Consider the following 18598-nt stretch of genomic DNA (forward strand, 5'->3'; position numbering starts at 1 on the left):
GTTGGCCAGGCTGGTCTCGAACTCCTGACCTCAGTTGATCCGCCCGCCTCGGCATCCCAAAGTGCCGGGATTACAGGCATGAGCCATAGTGCCTGGCTCAAACAAAAATGTTTAAATTGGCAAAATTTTAATAGACACTTAACCAAGAAACAGATCTATAAATAGGTATATATAAAGACAGTCAATATTATGAGTCATCAGGGAAATGCAAATTAAAACTACATATATCAAAATATCACATTGTATCCCATAAATATATATAATTATTATTGCTTAGTGAAAATTTTTTTAAATGTTAAACCACAATGAAATACACACCTTATTTATTCTTCCATTCATTCACTCAACTTACACGTATTATTTTTCCCATACCAGGCTTTGTGATAAGCAATTTTTATACAAATATGTCATGTTTCTTAAAACTCCCAATAGACTTGAAAAATAGATGGCAAAACAGAGTGATGACTATTATAATAGAGAATGCACAAAATGTATAAAGGTACAGAGGAAGCAGTGACTAAACTTTTGGGACACTGGAGAAGGAGAAGAAGACTGAGTCTCTAGATAGTCATGAAGGAAGGGTGGGAGTTGACAAGAAATATAAAGGACAGCGGATATTCCAGGAAAAGAAAAGCCCGTGGCATAGCACAGAGGTGGCAGAGCACAGCAGATTGGGGGAAATACAAAGAAGATTGGCTTGCAAGGGAAAGGAGCAAGTTTCATTGTGATTGATGGGTAGGGGAGCAGTACATTAGGCAATGAGATATGATTTGCCTTTCCTACTCTACTGTTTGATTCTTGGTGGGTGAACACAAACGATAACTCCCTCATCAGATCTTTAATCTTCCCTTTCTCTTCTCCCTCCATGTAAGAAAAAAATAATATCCCACCTTCCCTTGATCTTCAAAAATACTGTATTTGTATACCTATCACCTTTTTTTTTTTTTTTTTTTTGAGACAGTCTTGCTCTGTTGCCCAGGCTGGAGTGCAGTGGCGCGCTCTCAGCTCACCACAAACTCCGCCTCGCGGGTTCAAGCGATTCTCCTGCCTCAGCCTCCCGAGTAGCTGGGACTACAGGTGCACGCCACCATACCTGGCTAACTTTTGTATTTTTAGTAGAAACAGGGTTTCACTATGTTGAACAGACTGGTCTCAAACTCCTGACCTCGTGATCCACCCGCCTCAGCCTCCCAAAGTGCTGGGATTACAGGCGTGAGCCACCGTGCCCCGCCACTTATTACCTTTTACCTCATATTTAGATTATCCTCATGTCTAATCTCTATTATTAGACTGATGGCCTCTGTTAACATAGGACTTAGGTCATTGCCCTTTTTCCTCAATACTTAGCAAAACAGGGTTTCCCTATGTTACACAGACTGATCTTGAACTCCTGGGCTCAGATGATCTTCCTACCTTGGACTCCCAAAGTTCTGAGATTACAAACATAAGCCACTGCACTCAGCCAAGATTCTATTTTTTTTTTCTTTTTTTGAGACGGAGTCTCACTCTGTGGCCAGGCTGTGGCACAATCTCGGCTCACTGCAACCTCCGTCCACAGTTCAAGCAATTCTCCTGCCTCAGCCTCCCAAGTAGCTGGTACTGCAGGTGCATGCCACCACATCGAGCTCATTTTTTTTTTTTTTTTTTGTATTTTTAGTAGAGATAGGGTTTCACCATGTTGGCCAGGATGGTCTCGAACTCCAGACCTCGTGATCCACCCACCCCAGCCTCCCAAAGTGCTAGGATTACAGGCGTGAGTCACCATGCCCGGCCAAGATTCTTTACTTCCACAGGTCACCAATAATTGCTTGTTAAATTTTTACTGTATTAATTACTTTTTGGTACATGATGTTGATATGTTAGAAAGAGAGGACCAAACAAAGGATAGTTTGCTGCAATTGTTTCATAGATTTTTGATAGAAATGAAATTCAAATTGTCAATCTTATATATTATAGGTTTTCTTTAAAACAAGTACTTTTATGCATTTTTTAAATGTTTTGCTTTTTGGTATATATTTTTAAATTTTAGAACGTTTATAATTTAAAATATGGATTCCTTTCATGCCAGATTTTAAGTTGAACGCAGCTTTCTTGGACTTACACACTAGAATTTGCTCTCACTACTGGCTTTATGTCCTGGAATCACGTTCTAACCGTAATTCAGAAAAGATGTGTTAAATACATTAGCAATGTGAGATAAGAAATGCATTTATAAATGGACCAATGATATATTCTTATACTCTGAAAACTCTCAGAGAATGGGCTTGGGGATAATGGGGAATAATTTGTTTCAGCATCTATTTGATCTACACATTATATATAAATTTTTTGGAATAAAATTACACAAAACAAGGCTTAGCTAAAGCTTCTTGGCTGGTAGAAACGTGGAGATAGAGTAAAAAAAACATGGCGGAGTTAACACTTAGTGTATATGAGACCTGTAGCTATTAAGAACAATCTGGATTACTCAAGAAAGGAAAAGTTTTTTAATTCACAAAATTAACAAAGTCCATTGAGCATCTATTATGTGTGGCATACACAAGGGCTTTCATTATTTAGCTATATTCAGATAAAAGCTTTCACTTCCTGCTTTACATTACATGTCTAGAGAGACTTAGTTTCTACCTAGAACTAAAGAACACTTAAATAATTTATTCCTAGGTACAGAGATTTATCTTCTAATCCTATCAATCTTTCTCCATCAATCAGGCCAGTCCCTAACTAAACAGATGGGATTTTCAGCAAGCTCTGATGGCCAGCAGGCATAGTTGAGCCAAGAATGAAAATTAATTCCATAGACAATGACCTTCTTCTGAAAATGCTTACATAGTCAAGGTTTGCATTCAATCATTCAAGGAAGATGTATTCCACTTGATTTAAAAGAGGACTTTCGTTCTATTACTATATTGCTTGCTATTGAACAGGAACTCATAGGAAGGGTGTTTGTCAGAAAACAGCGTTCTCTGCCTCTTTCCAAAGGATGAAGTGTAGATCATTTAAAATACAATTTCTTCATTTGTAAAATAGGGTAGCAACACTCATCTCTTCTCTAACTGCAGTGATAGTATTTGTTACATCAAGAACCACAATAATTTGTCATGTATTTTGAGTGTAGCAGACTCAGATATCTGTAGCATGTTTCAAATTGTCTGCCGTCTTATATATTGCAGGTTTTCTTTAAAATCAAGTAATTTATGCATTTTTAAATATTACAATTTATTAACTTTATTTTAGTAGATCCTGAAATAACTCTTTTAAAAAGTATAATAACTCCCTTTTTACATGCAAAGAGACTAAAATTCAGCAATGTTAAAAGAGTTTACCCAAGGTAACATTTCAAGTAACTGCTAGAAAAAAGATTTAGAACTGTGTGTCCTGACTTCAAATTCAGAGCTCTCTTAACTCTTCCATCTCTCCCTCTCCAGGAAATGCTATCTATTGTCATAGTATTCTCTCCAGATTGTTCACTGTGTCTTGTAACCTTCTTTATAAATTCTACACATTTCAAACTAGACTTTTCTACCTCCAATCAACAAAAGCCTCATAACCATATCACCTCCAAGGAAATTAGTCATCTACTCCAAAAGAAACTGACTTATAACCAAAAATAGCCCTTCATGGTTTTATCAGTGATTAAAGCAATTTTTACCTAGAAACATTTATAATCAGGCACCAAAGCATACTGCTCTACTTTTTAAACATATTTTTAATGAAATGAAAACATAAATGGTATCAATATAGCCTTCCAACTTCAGCTGAATGTAACAACTAAGTTGGGATATTTTCTCAACCTACAAAAGTAATTAATTCACCACCTGGCTTCATGCCTCAAAAGGATTAAATATAAAACATGAAAATTGCTTTCAGTTAAAGGGCAGTGAGATGAGATCACATGAGAACTTAGTAAAAGACGCACAAGATCAAAGACGGCACATTGGCAGCAGGTCAGGTGTACCTGTTTAAGCACAGCTATTCTCATGGTTCAAACAATTGACATTTATGTGGATTTATAAATAAGCAGGTTCAGTCAAGAAAGTGTCCCCAGTTTCTACTTTTCAGAAACTACTGGGGAGAATTGTATTTATTCTGGATTTTTGTCCTTATTGGCCACCAACAGGTTTTTGGAACTAAGTATCATTGATATAAAGGAAAGGACAACACTATTCCCCATCCCCCAAATTAAAAATAACTGTAGAAGATAGGTATATGATTCATGTAGTGTTCTCTAGAATCCTAAATTTCCCTTTTTAGCCCTTAAAAGGAGGATTCAGATCACATTCTTATTTGATTCCCTCTTCCCACTACATGTCTTGAAACATAACAGGCTTTCCAAAAAATATTTGATATCAGAATAATCAGGGTGGTAAGCCAGAGACATCCACAAATGAAATGCATCATTTGGTGAGCCAGTATAATAGAGTCAGGGATTAGACCCTGGAGTTAGACCATCCAGGACAAATACTCACTCTGTTGCTTACTAGCTTTATGACCTAACTCATTGTTAAAAAGGAATAAAAGTGTTATGAATTCATTAAATAAAGCATGGTACATAATAAACTTAGCACAGTGCCCAGCACATAGTAAGTGCTTAATAAACATTATCATTTATTGTTATTGTAATTGGTCTGGCATCCAGCAGGGTATTTACCAGCTTTAATCATTATGTCTTTATGGCTCACAGAGAGAAATACGGGATGAATGATGGTTCTATTAGGTGAATACCAACTGGATAAGTGATGGTATCAAAGACTGATGAGAAATGATTCAGGGAGTTTTCAGGAGCTATACCTCAGGGGTCTCTTTTTAGCCTCTTCTGATCAACATTTTTGTCAGTGTTTTGGTTAGTGATTTATCACATTTAAAGACTACCTAACATACCTGGTATAAAATGGCATCTAACATTACCCAATTCAACCATTCTCAGCTTCTCTCTAAAATATTTGTGAAAAAATGAACAAAATACCAAAAACTGAAGATCAATAAATTGTGGAAATTCAAGAGGCGTTTGTACTATCAATACAACTTAAGAAGCTTCTACATTAATGTATCACAGTCAATACTAGCCTAAAATGTATTCATGTGATTCAATTTATTGATTGCCTACATGCACTCAGCACTGTGCTAGGATCTTGGGATTTATCAGTGAACAAAACAAATATCTCTATCCAGATAGAGCACGGGGATAGAGAGACATTAATCATAATAAATAAAATATAATATATGGTGTGTTAAATTGTGTTAAGTGCTGTGAAATAAAATGGGGAGCAGAAGGAAATATTGGCAGAAGATGAGGGATGCAGAAGCAAACAGGTGGTCAGGGAAGGCCACCTCATTGAGATGATTAAATTTGAACCAAGGGCCAAAGAAAGCGTCAAGGAAGTGAGCGAGCTGACTATGCAAACATCTGAGGTGAGGGGGGAACATTCCAGATAGAGAGCAGAACTGAAGTAAAGGCTCCAAGGTGGGAAGAAAGAAGGAAACAAGATGTATCGTCTCATTTCATGTTTGTCCCTAAGTGGAAACAGAAAAACTGAACAAAAGGAGTTTGTTTTGGAAAACAGGAATAATGTATATGTTGAATAAGACAGTCAAAATCAAAATCAAAACAGACCAAACGGATTTAGATAAAATTTAATGTGCATAAATGTAAAGTATCCCAATTGAGCTTTTTTTTTTAAACTATAACTAACTATAATATAGCAAAGATATAGCTTAACAGGATGTATCAAAGACTCTTGGGTTTTTAGCTGATTTTTTTAAATACAATTTGAGTCAACACTGGGAGTGGCTGCCAAAATGGCTATAATATTAAAATGTAATATCCCACACCAGGAAGTTGATATTTTGGCCCATCTATGTAGTTGGTCAAATCCAGAGAGTATATTGATCAGTCTGTGTCCCACACTTAAAAGTATACTCAGAGCAATGCAAACACTATGTTAGGAGACTAGTAGCCTGGCACTGGAGAAAGAGTTTATAAGACTAAAACTAAGAAGGTGGAAAAGGAAAAGCATGGAGTATGAATAAGAAAATGTTTAAATAGTCATTAGTATATATATGAAACACTTTCAGCCAGTTTTTCTTGCATAATCTTCACATTTTCCAGAGCAATTATTTGTTGTTGCCTTTGTTTTTCTGGGGTTTTTGTTTTGTTTTGTTCTGTTGTGTGTGTGTGTGTGTGTGTTTTATCATCTCACCTTTTTAAGCCAAAAATTGAGGCTTTAAAACTTTTGCACATGTGCACAAGGAGGCAAGGAGGAGGATATTTACAGTAGTATTATTTCTTATACTGAAAAATGAATAGAATCTAAAGATCCATCAGTAGAAACATAGATAAGCAGAAAGGTTAAATGAATGAACCAGATCTATACATAGCTATATAGGTCACAAAAGGAAAGCTGAGTGAAAAAACAAGTTGCAGAATGGTATATACAATATGATGTCACTTATGAACATTTGCAAAACACAGAAGAATATTATATACATATATAATACATATAATACATCTATACATATGTATTATATATGTGTTATATATGTATTGTACTTCAGTTCTGCTCTCTATCTGGAATGTTCCCCCCTCACCTCGGATGTTTGCATAGTCAGCTCGCTCACTTCCTTGAATCTTTCTTTGGCCCTTGGTTCAAATGTAACCATCTATACATATACACAATATAGATGTATATACATATATGTTTGTGTATGTATACACATATATATATTTTTCTCTGTTTGTGTTCCTTCTTTCAAGAATTGCACTCCTCTTTGTCATTTCACTTTCTCCTCTGTTCAGTTCCACCTGTTTTCTCTTTTCTGGGAACTTGGTGAAGTCCTCACAAAGATGAGTCTTGTCCTGGGAGGAAAGTAAATAGGAAGGCCTATCTACAAAAACTGTCAGCTGGATTTTCAACTTTATTTTTCTCGTGTACCTTACCTATATATCCTTGCTTAGAATGCCCATTGCCATTGCCTGATAGATCCTTACCCAATCTTTAAGATCCAATTTAAACCAATCAGCTAAAACACTTTCCTAATCACCCCTAATTAGAATGTAATTCTCCTTTCTCTTATTCTCTTAGCATCTTACTTGACCACGATTTTAGCATGTCTTATAAAATGATTTATGTATATCTGTCTTCCCACTAAAATGACTGCCCTTAGAGACCTTGGCCTTTATCTTGCTTATGATTGAATTCCTCCTCAGCATCACAGGAAGTGCTCAACAAATATTGGTTTATCTCAACTTAATCCTTAGACTCTGTTGTCTGAAGGCTTTTTGATATCTTGACACCATGTTATGGAGCCAATGACTTTGTTTTCCATTGCCCTAAAACTAGCTTTGTGATCCATACACTAGATCTAACTAAACCCTGCATCAATTGCTTGTCCTATTCTCTACCTTGGTAGACTTCTCCTTACTTTATATACCCATCAGCTCTTTCCTGAAATAACTCTCACCTCCACTGTTCTACTGTGTGGGTGTGTGCTTGCTTCCATGTGTGTGACTATGTTTCTACTTTCAAACCAATTTTAATTATTTCCAATATTGAGAACTATAAACTTGTCATCAACAGGATTGCAATATGCCTAATTTTTTCAGTTACTTCAATGCTAATTAAAAATTCACTATGTACAATCTTAGCAGATAATATCAGCAAGAATCAATAAACTGCTTTTAAATGGATTTTACCAATTAATTGCAGGATTAAAAAGCTATTGGAGTTGAAAGAAGTATTACTGGAGGCTCGGAGTTTTCTGAAAGACATTCTGAATTAGCAGACGAAGCGGAGCTTTCTTAGATAGCTAATTTACAAATGAATCCAGCTGAATAATAACTAACCCCAAAAGAAACTCAACTTGTGTAATATAATTCTGATTTTTAACAGATATTTTCTTAGTAACCAGAACAACCAGTTCACATTGTATTTTTCTCTCACTCTTCCTAGGTTAATTTTTGTCCTTATTGAAGCACATCCTTTAGTAGTCCTTTCAGAAAAATTTGTGGGTGGTAAACTAACATAGTGTTTTTAAAAATGATTTATTTTGCCCTCAATTTTGGATGATACTTTTGCTCTAGTACTTTAAGAATATTATTCTCCTTGTCTTCTGGCTTTTATTAGTAACAGAAGTCTATTGTCAGTTTAATCACCATTCCTTTGGCAGTAATCTGTCTTTTCTCTCCACTTATGTCAACATTTTCTATTTATAATTGTTACTCTCCATTTTTACTATATATCTCTAAGTTTAAATGTATTTTTATCACCTAGTCATTGCACATGTATTTTTATTCTAAGAACTCAGCTCTTTTCTGTCTAGCTAAATTAATAGCCCTTAGCTTCAGTGTTAGAACCTGTTAGAACAACCTGGATAGCTTTCTCTATTTCTAGAAAATTATCAGAGTCATCTCTTCAAATCTAATTTTTAAAATTATCCTAGATGACTACTAAACATAAATTAGAACAGATCAGTCTGATGATATGTTGCTCTTAACTGTTCTTTCTCTTGCTCTTACCTGTTCTTTCACATCTTTAATATTCACCTCTCTTTTCTCCATATAGTGTGCTGGGTAAATTCCTATCTATTTACCATGCATTATTCTCTATATAGTGTTCTGGATAAAGTCATCCATACTATCTTCCAATTTATTCTATCTTTTTTTTTTCTTCGAGATGGAATCTCCCTCTGTCACCCAGGAAGGAATGCAGTGGCACAATCTCGGCTCACTGCAACCTCCGCCTCCTGGGTTCAAGCGATTCTTCTGCCTCAGTCTCCCAAGTAGCTGGGACTACAGGTGTCCGCCACCACGCCCAGCTAATTTTTGTATTTTTAGTAGAGATGGGGTTTCAATATGTTGGCCAGGCTAGTCTCGAACTCCTGACCTTAAGTGATCTACCCACCTTGGTCTCCCAAAGTGCTGGGATTACAGGAGTGAGCCACCGGGCCCAGCTAATTTAGAGTCTTGATGTGTTTTATAATTTGGTTTGCAGATTCGTTTTTAGTGGGAAGTGTTCTCCCTGTCTCCAGTCCACCCATTCTTTCCAATTTAGCAGTTTTGTGAACCCATCTGCATAACCTACTATTCAATGGTGGAAAACCAGTTCAGAAACTTTTGTTAGGGGCATAGGGGTCCTGCCTTGTGGTAATAATGAATGCATAGTTTTTCTCAGATCTTGCCTTTAAGCTAATCCAGATCCTCCTGCCTCTGCCCCAATTTAATATAGCTCTAGGCAACTGTCATTAATAACTCTTTATAGCCTCCTTCATAGGAAAGAGCCATGTAGCCCTTAATTTCAAGTGATATCCCTGGCTCTAGTGCTCTATCTTCTGTAAAGTTTTGTTCTTCCTGTACCTGACACAAACTCCTAAGAGTTCCACAGCTTTAGCGTCTCTCAATATTTCACAATTATGTTCTCTTTGTAGTTCATGAAACATGTCTCTTAAGCATGATTATGTCCTTTTAGTTTCTTTTTTTATGTTTCCTGTCACATATAAGTGTTTGTAGCTGGAGTCAGGGGAATGGTGCCTGATGTCTACCCTGCCCTGTTATCATTTACATTCTAGCTCTCCTTGAAGGAATTGTGCTCATCTCACTGGACACTTTCCCTCTTTCTCTACCAGTCTAATTTGGGAATGTCACCTTATGAGATTTGAGTTCCTTCAAATGAGCCCAAGATGATGATCATTGTTCCTCAGATGGAAGGAATTGGTCTGGTCCATGTTCATACACTCTTTAATCCCAGTTAAATACCTGAAAAGTATGTGTACACTATTCTCTATTGACAATGGTGCACTAGCATCATTTCATACAATCAATTGGAACTTCCTGTCTATTTAAATCCACTGAGTTAATAATAGATGGGTACATCCTCTCTGCCTTAAAAAACCTGACACTTCACAAGGTCTGGAAAACTGATTTTCTTGAACCTTGATTGAGTGGATTAGAGTGAGCACCTGGAGGGTTAGGTTCTCCTTTGTTTTCACCTGGTGAACTGACCATTACACAAGCAGTCTATTCCCTTAGTGGAAACTGCAGAATATATATATATGAGGCTCCTTGAAAGGGCAGAATGGACACTTATCTTCAAGCTGTATCTGTGTTACAAAAATGCTGTTTTTACTTAGGTTATATGTTTACGCTGGTAGAGTTTTGAGTAGGCTAATGGAATGTGGCTGCGAGATACAGAATGTATTATAGAAAGAGTCAGTAATTGGCTGATAACACAGCAAGCTGGTAACCCATAGCAACAATCACCATTCTCAAACAGCAGTTTCAAAAATATTTAAGAATTTAACCACCACTTTTTCAATACCATTTCTCCAGAATACTTACATGGATTTATTTGTATAGCAAAGATGAAAAAGAGAAGAAGGTATTAATGGAGAACAGAGAAACAGATATAAATAGAGAACAGAAACAGATAATAAAAGCTCTAGTCAAGAATCTCCAACTTTTGACTTTCAGTAGCACTTCAAGTGCATCACATAATTTCTCTGTCTACAAAGTAGAAATGCTAATATTTGCCATATCTTCAACTGATAAATACTCTTTGAACAACTAAAATTAAGACTCAACATCAATACAGTGTAGTGCTATTTTTACTAACATTTTTCAAAGCTTTCTACAATTTTTATTCCATTTGAAAATAATTGCTTAATTACATGAAAAGACATGAACACCTGACCAAAATAAGATTTCACACCCCGTGAAATTCACATAGAGCTGCCCCATGAATTTACAGAGGGAATAAATTGGACCTATAAACTTGGAGCCTGAGGTCAGGTTTATTCCAATCTAAAGCTTTTTCCAACTGTAAGGAAAAATTTAGCCTTGTTTTATGAGATGAAAAAGTCATCAAACATACTGCTCTTATACAACCGAGTGACTCAAAGTGCTCTTTCTCTCAGCAATTATCATGAGCTACAGGAATCAAATGAATTCAGGGGATGCTATGGGCCACTGTAAAAGGCCAGTGCTGGTGTTTTAAATGAAATCACTGAGTATTGTCAAATGAAGACTTGCATTATGAACAGTGCTAGCATTTGAAAAGGCACCATGTCTCTGGCTACCTATTTATCACCCACGTGGGTTGGCAGTGGAGGAGGATGGGTTTAGACTGGTTGCTGTCTCCATTTTTTTTACCATGCTTATTTTTAAAACATCTTCAAGGGTCATTAATGATTGGTGACTGCAAATTTGCCAAATTCAGTGGTCTTTCCTCAAACCTAATCTACTGTAATGTCTCTGAAGCATAAATGACACTTGTTTCAAAACACCTAATACATCTGGCCAGTAAGGACACAACACTTGCCAGATACTTACCTCTGATAATATTAGATCTACTCATATGTTCCTACTATCATCTCTATGTTGAAGACTCCCAAAACTAAATGTCTAGCCCCAACCTCTCTGCAATCTTTACATTCACATTTCTAAAAACCCCAATCTTTAAATTTACATTTCCGAAAGCTTTCACTGAAACAACGTGTCAACTCAGCATGTCTCTGAACACTCTACATGGGAACCACCCATTAACTCTCCATTTAGTAACAGTGTTAAGTCTTCATGTAGTGCTTCTTATAATCAAATCTTCTCTTCTGGTTCTTGTTGTTATTTTTCTTTCTGTTGTTCATTACCTTCATTCAGGTCTCTGTTATTTTCACCGACACTACTACAGTCACCTCCTAACTGTTCTCAATAGCTCCTCTTTGCCAGCCTGATGAATTCAAAATCCCAGGAATATGGCTAGGATTGCCGTGTGCACACACACTTTCCCTGACTAGACTTGTCTACCTCAGCTCCTCCACACACTCTCAACATTCCTATGAAACCAAGCCACTTGTTAGTCCCTAAATCACTGATTGTCCCCTCTGACATTGCTGATGTCTATTCTTCAAGAGTTTCCATAATTGCCTCCTGTTATGGACTGAATCGTGTCCCCCTGAAATTCATCTGCTGAAGCCCTAATCTCCAGTGTGACTATATTTGGAAACAGAGCCTTTAAAGAAGTAATTAAGGTTAAATAATGTCATAAGTGTTGGTCCCTTATCCAATATAGCTACTGTCTGTGTAAGAGGAAGAGACACTAGAAGTGTGCATGCACAGAGGACTGGCCATATGAGGACACAGTGAGGAGGCAGCCACAGCACAAGCCACAGCAAGAGGCCCACAAAGAAACCAAATCTGCTGGCACCCTGATCTTGGGCTTCCAGGCTCCAGAACTGTAAGAAATAAGTTTCTGTTTTTTAAGCCACCCAGTCTGTGGTATTTTGTTTTGGAAGACCAAACAGACTCATACACCACCTCTGCCATGAAATCCTTCTGAATGAACTGTCCGCTCTGTGGAGCCCTTTAACACTTTCTTCTGCACTGCTTTCATGGTACTCCTTTTTTTTTTTTTTTTTTAACTTTTTGTCTTACAGTAATTTTAGAAATAACAGAAAAGTTACAGAAATAGAACAGAGAGTTCTTGAACATCCTTCATGCAGCTTCCTCTGTTAACATCTTACAAAACCAGGAAAGGAACATTCGTACAATACTATCAACTACAGACCTCATACTAACTTCACCACCTTTTTCTCTGATGTCCCCTTCCTGGTCCAGAGCAATACAGAAGCCCACATTGCATTTGGTTGCCCAGCCTCCTTAGACTCCTTCACTCTGTGATACTTCCTGAGTCTTTTCTTGTTTTTCAAGACCTTTACATCTCTGAAAAGTACTGGACAGCTACTTTGTAGGCTGGCTCTCAGTTTGAGTGATGTTTTCTCGTGATTCAATTGACATTAGGCACTCCTGACAGGAACACCATAGAAGTGAGGTTGTACCCTTCTCAGGACATCATGGTGATGGTGGCCAGGAACATGGTACCAATAGGTCTTATTTGAGTTGATGGTAACCAGAATTCTTCACTGTACAGTCACTATTTTCCTTTTATAATTAATAAATAGCTGGAGGGAGATAGTTTTAACTTATGCAAATATTCCATTTCTCATCAAACTTTTGCCCATGAATTTTAGTTTCCAACAATGAATCTTGCCTATAACAATTACTACTGCAGTGTATACCCAATGGTTATTATTTTATTTTTCTCACACTTTTACTTCATTAATTTGATTTCTTCTATAAGGAAGTGTTTTTCCTTTCTCCTTCATTAATTTATTCAATTATTTAAATCAGTATGGACTCATGAATATTTATTTTATGTGTTATAATCCATCACTATAATTATTTACTTTGTTCCTCAAATTGTTTCAGCTCTGGCCTTTGGTTCGGAGCTTCTTAAATTTGGCTGCTTGTCCCTCTCTATCTTTAAAGCCAGCAATGGCTGATTAAGTCTTTCTCACATTGCGTCACTCTGACACTGACTCTCCTACGTCCCTCTTTCACTTATAATGAGTTTTATGATTATATTGGACCCACACAGCTCATTGAAAAGAATCTCGATTTTAAAGTGAGCTGATCAGCAATCTCAATTCCACCTGCAACTTTAATTCCCCCTTGCCATGTAACATAATACACTCATGGGTTCTGGAAATTAGGACATGTATATTTTGAGTGGGGTGAGCATTCATCTGTCTCCCACAATACTTATGCTTCCATTCTAATCCAACACTTCAAGGTTCACTCTAGCCTTCCCCTTTATTTGAAACTTCTTTCTCTGACAATGAGAAACCTGGCTCTCATTATCTACGACATATTTACTTATTTGCTCAATCCTTATACACACATCAGTTTCAGAATTGCTGCCCCATACCCTGTGAGAAAAAAAACTCAGTAACTATAATACAGTATTTATGCACAGTTCTATTTGTTTAATCTCCAATATACAGCCAAAATGCTGTTTCCCATAATTACTTGGGTTAGTTTTTCTCTTCCCCACCTCCTTCACTGGGGTTATATCACTCAATTGCAGCACAGTTAGGTCACTTGTTACTTCTCGTATTCCACTGGGAGGTCTCCCCACATGAAGGTTGATTCTAATTTATTTGTTAGGGGGAGTTATATGAGGAACAAAAGGATTTTCATCCAAATATACTCTTACTAGAAAATTAGCAATGTCATATGTGCAAGCCAGGATTTCCTGCTGATAAATAAGAAACCAGCTGCTCAACAACAGCTCAATAAATATGTCCTGCAGAGTTTTCAAACCAGTGGACAACAGGCCAAATACAGACAATAGACCATTTATTTGAAGTGCTATCTTCCAATAATAAGCCACCCTTTATTACCTCAATAAAACTGCTCATAAAGTTACCAATTTTCACTTATTTCCTGAAAAATTAACATGATATTAATTGGCCCATGTTAAGAAGTGACTGCCACCTTCCAACGAATAATAAACTCTTTGATTTACCACCATCTTTGTATTTCCCAGCCTAGACCACTTCCTTCCTGTTCTGCCTAGGCCCTATATGCATTTGAGTTTGCATCCACTGATAAAGAGTTTAGCATGGATGCTAATACAGGTGGAGAGCCCTCAAATCCAAGAAAATCAGAAATCTGAAACACTTTCCATCCTAAGTATTTTTGAATAAGAGACACTCAACCTGTAGGTAACCAACTCGGTTTGGATTAACAATTTTTTTTTTTTTTTTTTTTGAGACAGTCTCACTCTGTCACCCAGGCTGAAGTGTAGTGGCGCGATCTCGACTCCTCACTGCAAGCTCCGCCTCCCAGGTTCACGCCATTCTCCTGCCTCAGCCTCCCAAGTAGCTGGGACTACAGGCACCCGCCACCATGCCTGGCTAATTTTTTTTGTATTTTTAGTAGAGACGGGGTTTCACTGTGTTAGCCAGGATTGGATTAACATTTTTAAAACAGTAGGTAATATTTTTTATTTTAGATGTCAGGAATTTTACTAAGTACTTTATATACATTATATCATTTAAATCTACAAAAAGCACTATGAAGGAGATAAAATCTTCCCATTTTACAAAAGAGAAAACTGAGGCCCCAAGAAGTTAACTTGATTAAGAGCACACTGCTACGAAGTGACACTTTGGACAGGGCTTCAAAGTACTTAAAGGTAACAGATCATGAAAACAGGTAGAGCAATAACATAGAGATTAGAGAAGTCTATGCACGAAAAGGTCAAAGAAAATCTAGAAAACAGAAAACTCACAGAAAAATTAAATAGTACAGCAAAGAAAAAAAACAGAAGGACAGGAAAATAAAGTTATAAGAACACTCAACAACAAGAGCAAAAAGGCAAGACTAGAAAGGAAGCTAAGGAAGCAAGACCCAAGGCAGCAGCGGCAGAGTGGGGACAGAACCACAGGCACCCTCAGCCCACACACTCACTGGACATAAAGTAATTCTCTAGCTTCCGTCACATTGCATTAAATCATTCTTGTTCAACTGATCTGCTTATCTGTTTCTAACTTCATCCACAGCAGTTGTGGATTGTCTGAAATAAATTCTTTAGAATGTGGGTGAATGTCAGTTGGTCCTGTTTAGCTACCCTATATGCCTCAGTAAAATCCCGTCAGTACCATATACAGTCGCAGTGCTAAATCGTACTCCTCAGTCATTCCCTTGAACCTATTCCCTTTTTGTTTCTAACCCTCCTACTTCCAGTTTGTACTTAGCTTTTTGTTTCATTATTGTTATTCTTTGTACTCATTAGTATGCTGCTAAAACCTTTATCAGAAGTCTTCCAAAGGGAAAGAGGGAGGAGAGTGGGAGGGAAGGAAGAAGGGAGAAAGGGAGGATAAGGAAAGAGAGAAGGAAGGGGGAAAGTAGAGAAGGAAAGAAAGAAAAGAAAGAAAGAAAATTTCTCATTTGTAGCATTTGCCAATTCCCAGGTGTAAACACTCCAGCCATGCTGATTTCAGGCTACCTTTGTGATGTCACCGAAAAAAGACTTGGGAAGAGATGTGCAGTAAAACATCACTTTATAGGATTTCCATCATGCCTCACATATACAAAAGATGTATTAATAGTACAGATAATAGTAAAATGTAGAGAAACAGACATCAGTTTGAAGTGTTTATTATTTTGTTTTTAATATAATGTATTTAATCATACTTGATATTATTTGATTTTTCATAATGGCTGTGTTTTATAGTCAGCTAACAAAATACCTGAAAATTTAACGATGGGTTCTCACGAGCCAGTGTCAGCCAGCTCAAGCACATCGCTGCTTATAACTTCAAACTTTGAGAGGACATGAAACACTTACATGGACTAAAGACCTTCTTTTCTGTTTTTTATAATTAATTTTTTTTTTTTTTTTTGAGACTGAGTCTTACTCTGTCACCCAGACTGGAGTGCAGTGGTGCAATCTCAGCTCACTGCAACCTCTCCTTCCTAGGTTCAAGCAATTCTCCTGCCTCAGCCTCCTGAGTAGCTGGGACTACAGGCACGCACCACCATGCCTGGCTAATTTTTGTATTTTTAGTAGAGACAGGGTTTCACCACGTTAGCCAGGCTGGTCTCAAACTCCTGACCTCAAGTGATCTACCCGCCTCGGCCTGCCAAAGTGCTAGGATTACAGGCATGAGCCACTGCGCCCAGCCCTTATAATTAATTTTTGACACTGAAGATCTCTATTCCCTGAGACTGCCATGGGGAAGGAGAATTTTAATTTCAGTCTTTTCTTTGTACTACCTCTTCCATAGGTTGTGTCACCCAGTTCTGAGATCTTTCAAAGCGCTGGAAGAGAACCGCCAAGTTCTCAGCTGTCAGTGCAAACTGGTGTCACTGAGATATCCATTGTCCTAGCTCATATAATGTCCAGGTCAGTGTCTTTCTGTTCCTCTGAGCCCTGTTTTGACACTAGAATCTTTGCCGTAGCTGCCTGCGGCTCCATCTGCCAAGGAGACTCCCCTAACCCCTCTAAGGTGACGTTTTCCAGCAGCACTGCCAGAGAACAGGGTGAAGGGCCCTGCATTCCAGGACCCACAATAGCTCTGTTTTTCTTTCCTGTCTCTCCATTTCCAGGAGAATTGTTCTCCACTCTGGGAAGGATATTTCTTGAAGAAAATTTCAGACTTCATGAAAATTTGCTTATTCTGAGACTCCCTTCCCCACTGTGAAGCTGAGGTTTTTTTGAAACAACATCAGAGAAGACTCCCATTATTGCTGTGAATTGCCCTGTCATATCCCTCCCCTGAGATAACACGTACCCAGCAACTACCAGCTTAATTGGAGGAAAAGAAAAATGAGGGGAAATATAGTAATAAAATACAGGTTAATATTTTTTAAAGGTATTACAGATTGAGCATCCCTAATCTGAATATCTGAAATCTGAAATCCTCCAAACTCCAAAACTTATAGAACACTCACATGAGATAGTAACATTTTTGCTTTCTGATGGTTTAGTGTACACAAACTTTGTTTCATGCATAAAATAATTAAAAATTCTGCATAATATTACCTTCAGGCTATGTGTGTAAGGTATATATAAAACATACATAAATTTTATGTTTAAATTTGGGTCCCATCCTCATAATATCCCATTATATATATACAAATGTTCTAAAATTTGAAAAAATCTGAAATTTGAAGCGCTTCTCATCCCAAGCATTTCAGATACGGTGTACTCAATCTGTCCTCTAGACATGAACTTGCCCCTTGGCATATTTTGCCTGGCCATGCCTTTAGTAAATACTCCTGTTGGAAGAGGCATAATAGTCAAAATGGCGCCCATGCGCATTCTAACATCTCTCTCTACTCCCCCTCCACCAGAACAACGAAAAGAGAATCCTCCTTCTCTCTTCTGGAAGCAGGAGAAATAGGTTTGGATAAAAAAATATATGAAGTTTAGGGGAGCAGTTAAAAGAAGTATAAAGAACAAAAAGCCATACTGCTTTTCTCTCATAGTAGAAGTTTACCAATGCATACATATGGCTCTGAAACACATACACAAAGTGACTGCTGTCATTCTTAGAGCTGGAGTGCTCTCTTTGGTGTACTAGTCCCACAAAACCCACTCCTCTTCACTGCTCTTCACCCTGTGGGTTCCCCCTCCATTCTCTTCCCTGATTCTTCTCTTCAAAACCTTTCCAGCAGTTTCTGGAGGGTCAATGCAGCCTCACTGAAAACCCCTGCTAAGCTTCTCTCTCTTTTTTTCTTATTATTTATTTATTTTGGGTGGGTGACAGGGTCTCGCTCTTTTGCACAGGCTGAGTGCTGTGGCAAAATCACAGCTAACTGCAACCTCCCCATCCCAAGCTCAGGCAATCCTCCCACCTCAGCCTGCAGAACAGCTGGGACTACAGGTATGAGCCACCACACCAAGCTAATTCTTTTTTTAATTTTTTTATATTTTTTTTGGTAGAAACAGGGTTTCACCATCTTGCCCAAGCTCATCTCTATTTCCTGGGCTCAAGTGATCCACTGGCCTCAGGCTCCCAAAGCACTGAGATTACAGGCATGAGTCTCAGGCGGTGGCACCTTGCTTTCTTTCTCTTTTTTAAAATTTCAACTTTTATTTTAGATTCAGGAGTACATGTGCAGGTTTGTTACATGAGTAGATTGCACGATGCTGAGGTTTGGGGTACAAATGATCTTGTCACCCAGGCAGTGAGCATAGTACACAATAGATAGTTTTTCAGCTCTTGCCCTCCTCTCCCTCTCATCACTCTAGTAGTCTCCAGT

This window comes from Pan paniscus, chromosome 13 (genome assembly GCF_029289425.2).
Source record: "Pan paniscus chromosome 13, NHGRI_mPanPan1-v2.0_pri, whole genome shotgun sequence".
In the NCBI taxonomy this organism is placed as follows: Eukaryota; Metazoa; Chordata; class Mammalia; order Primates; family Hominidae; genus Pan; species Pan paniscus.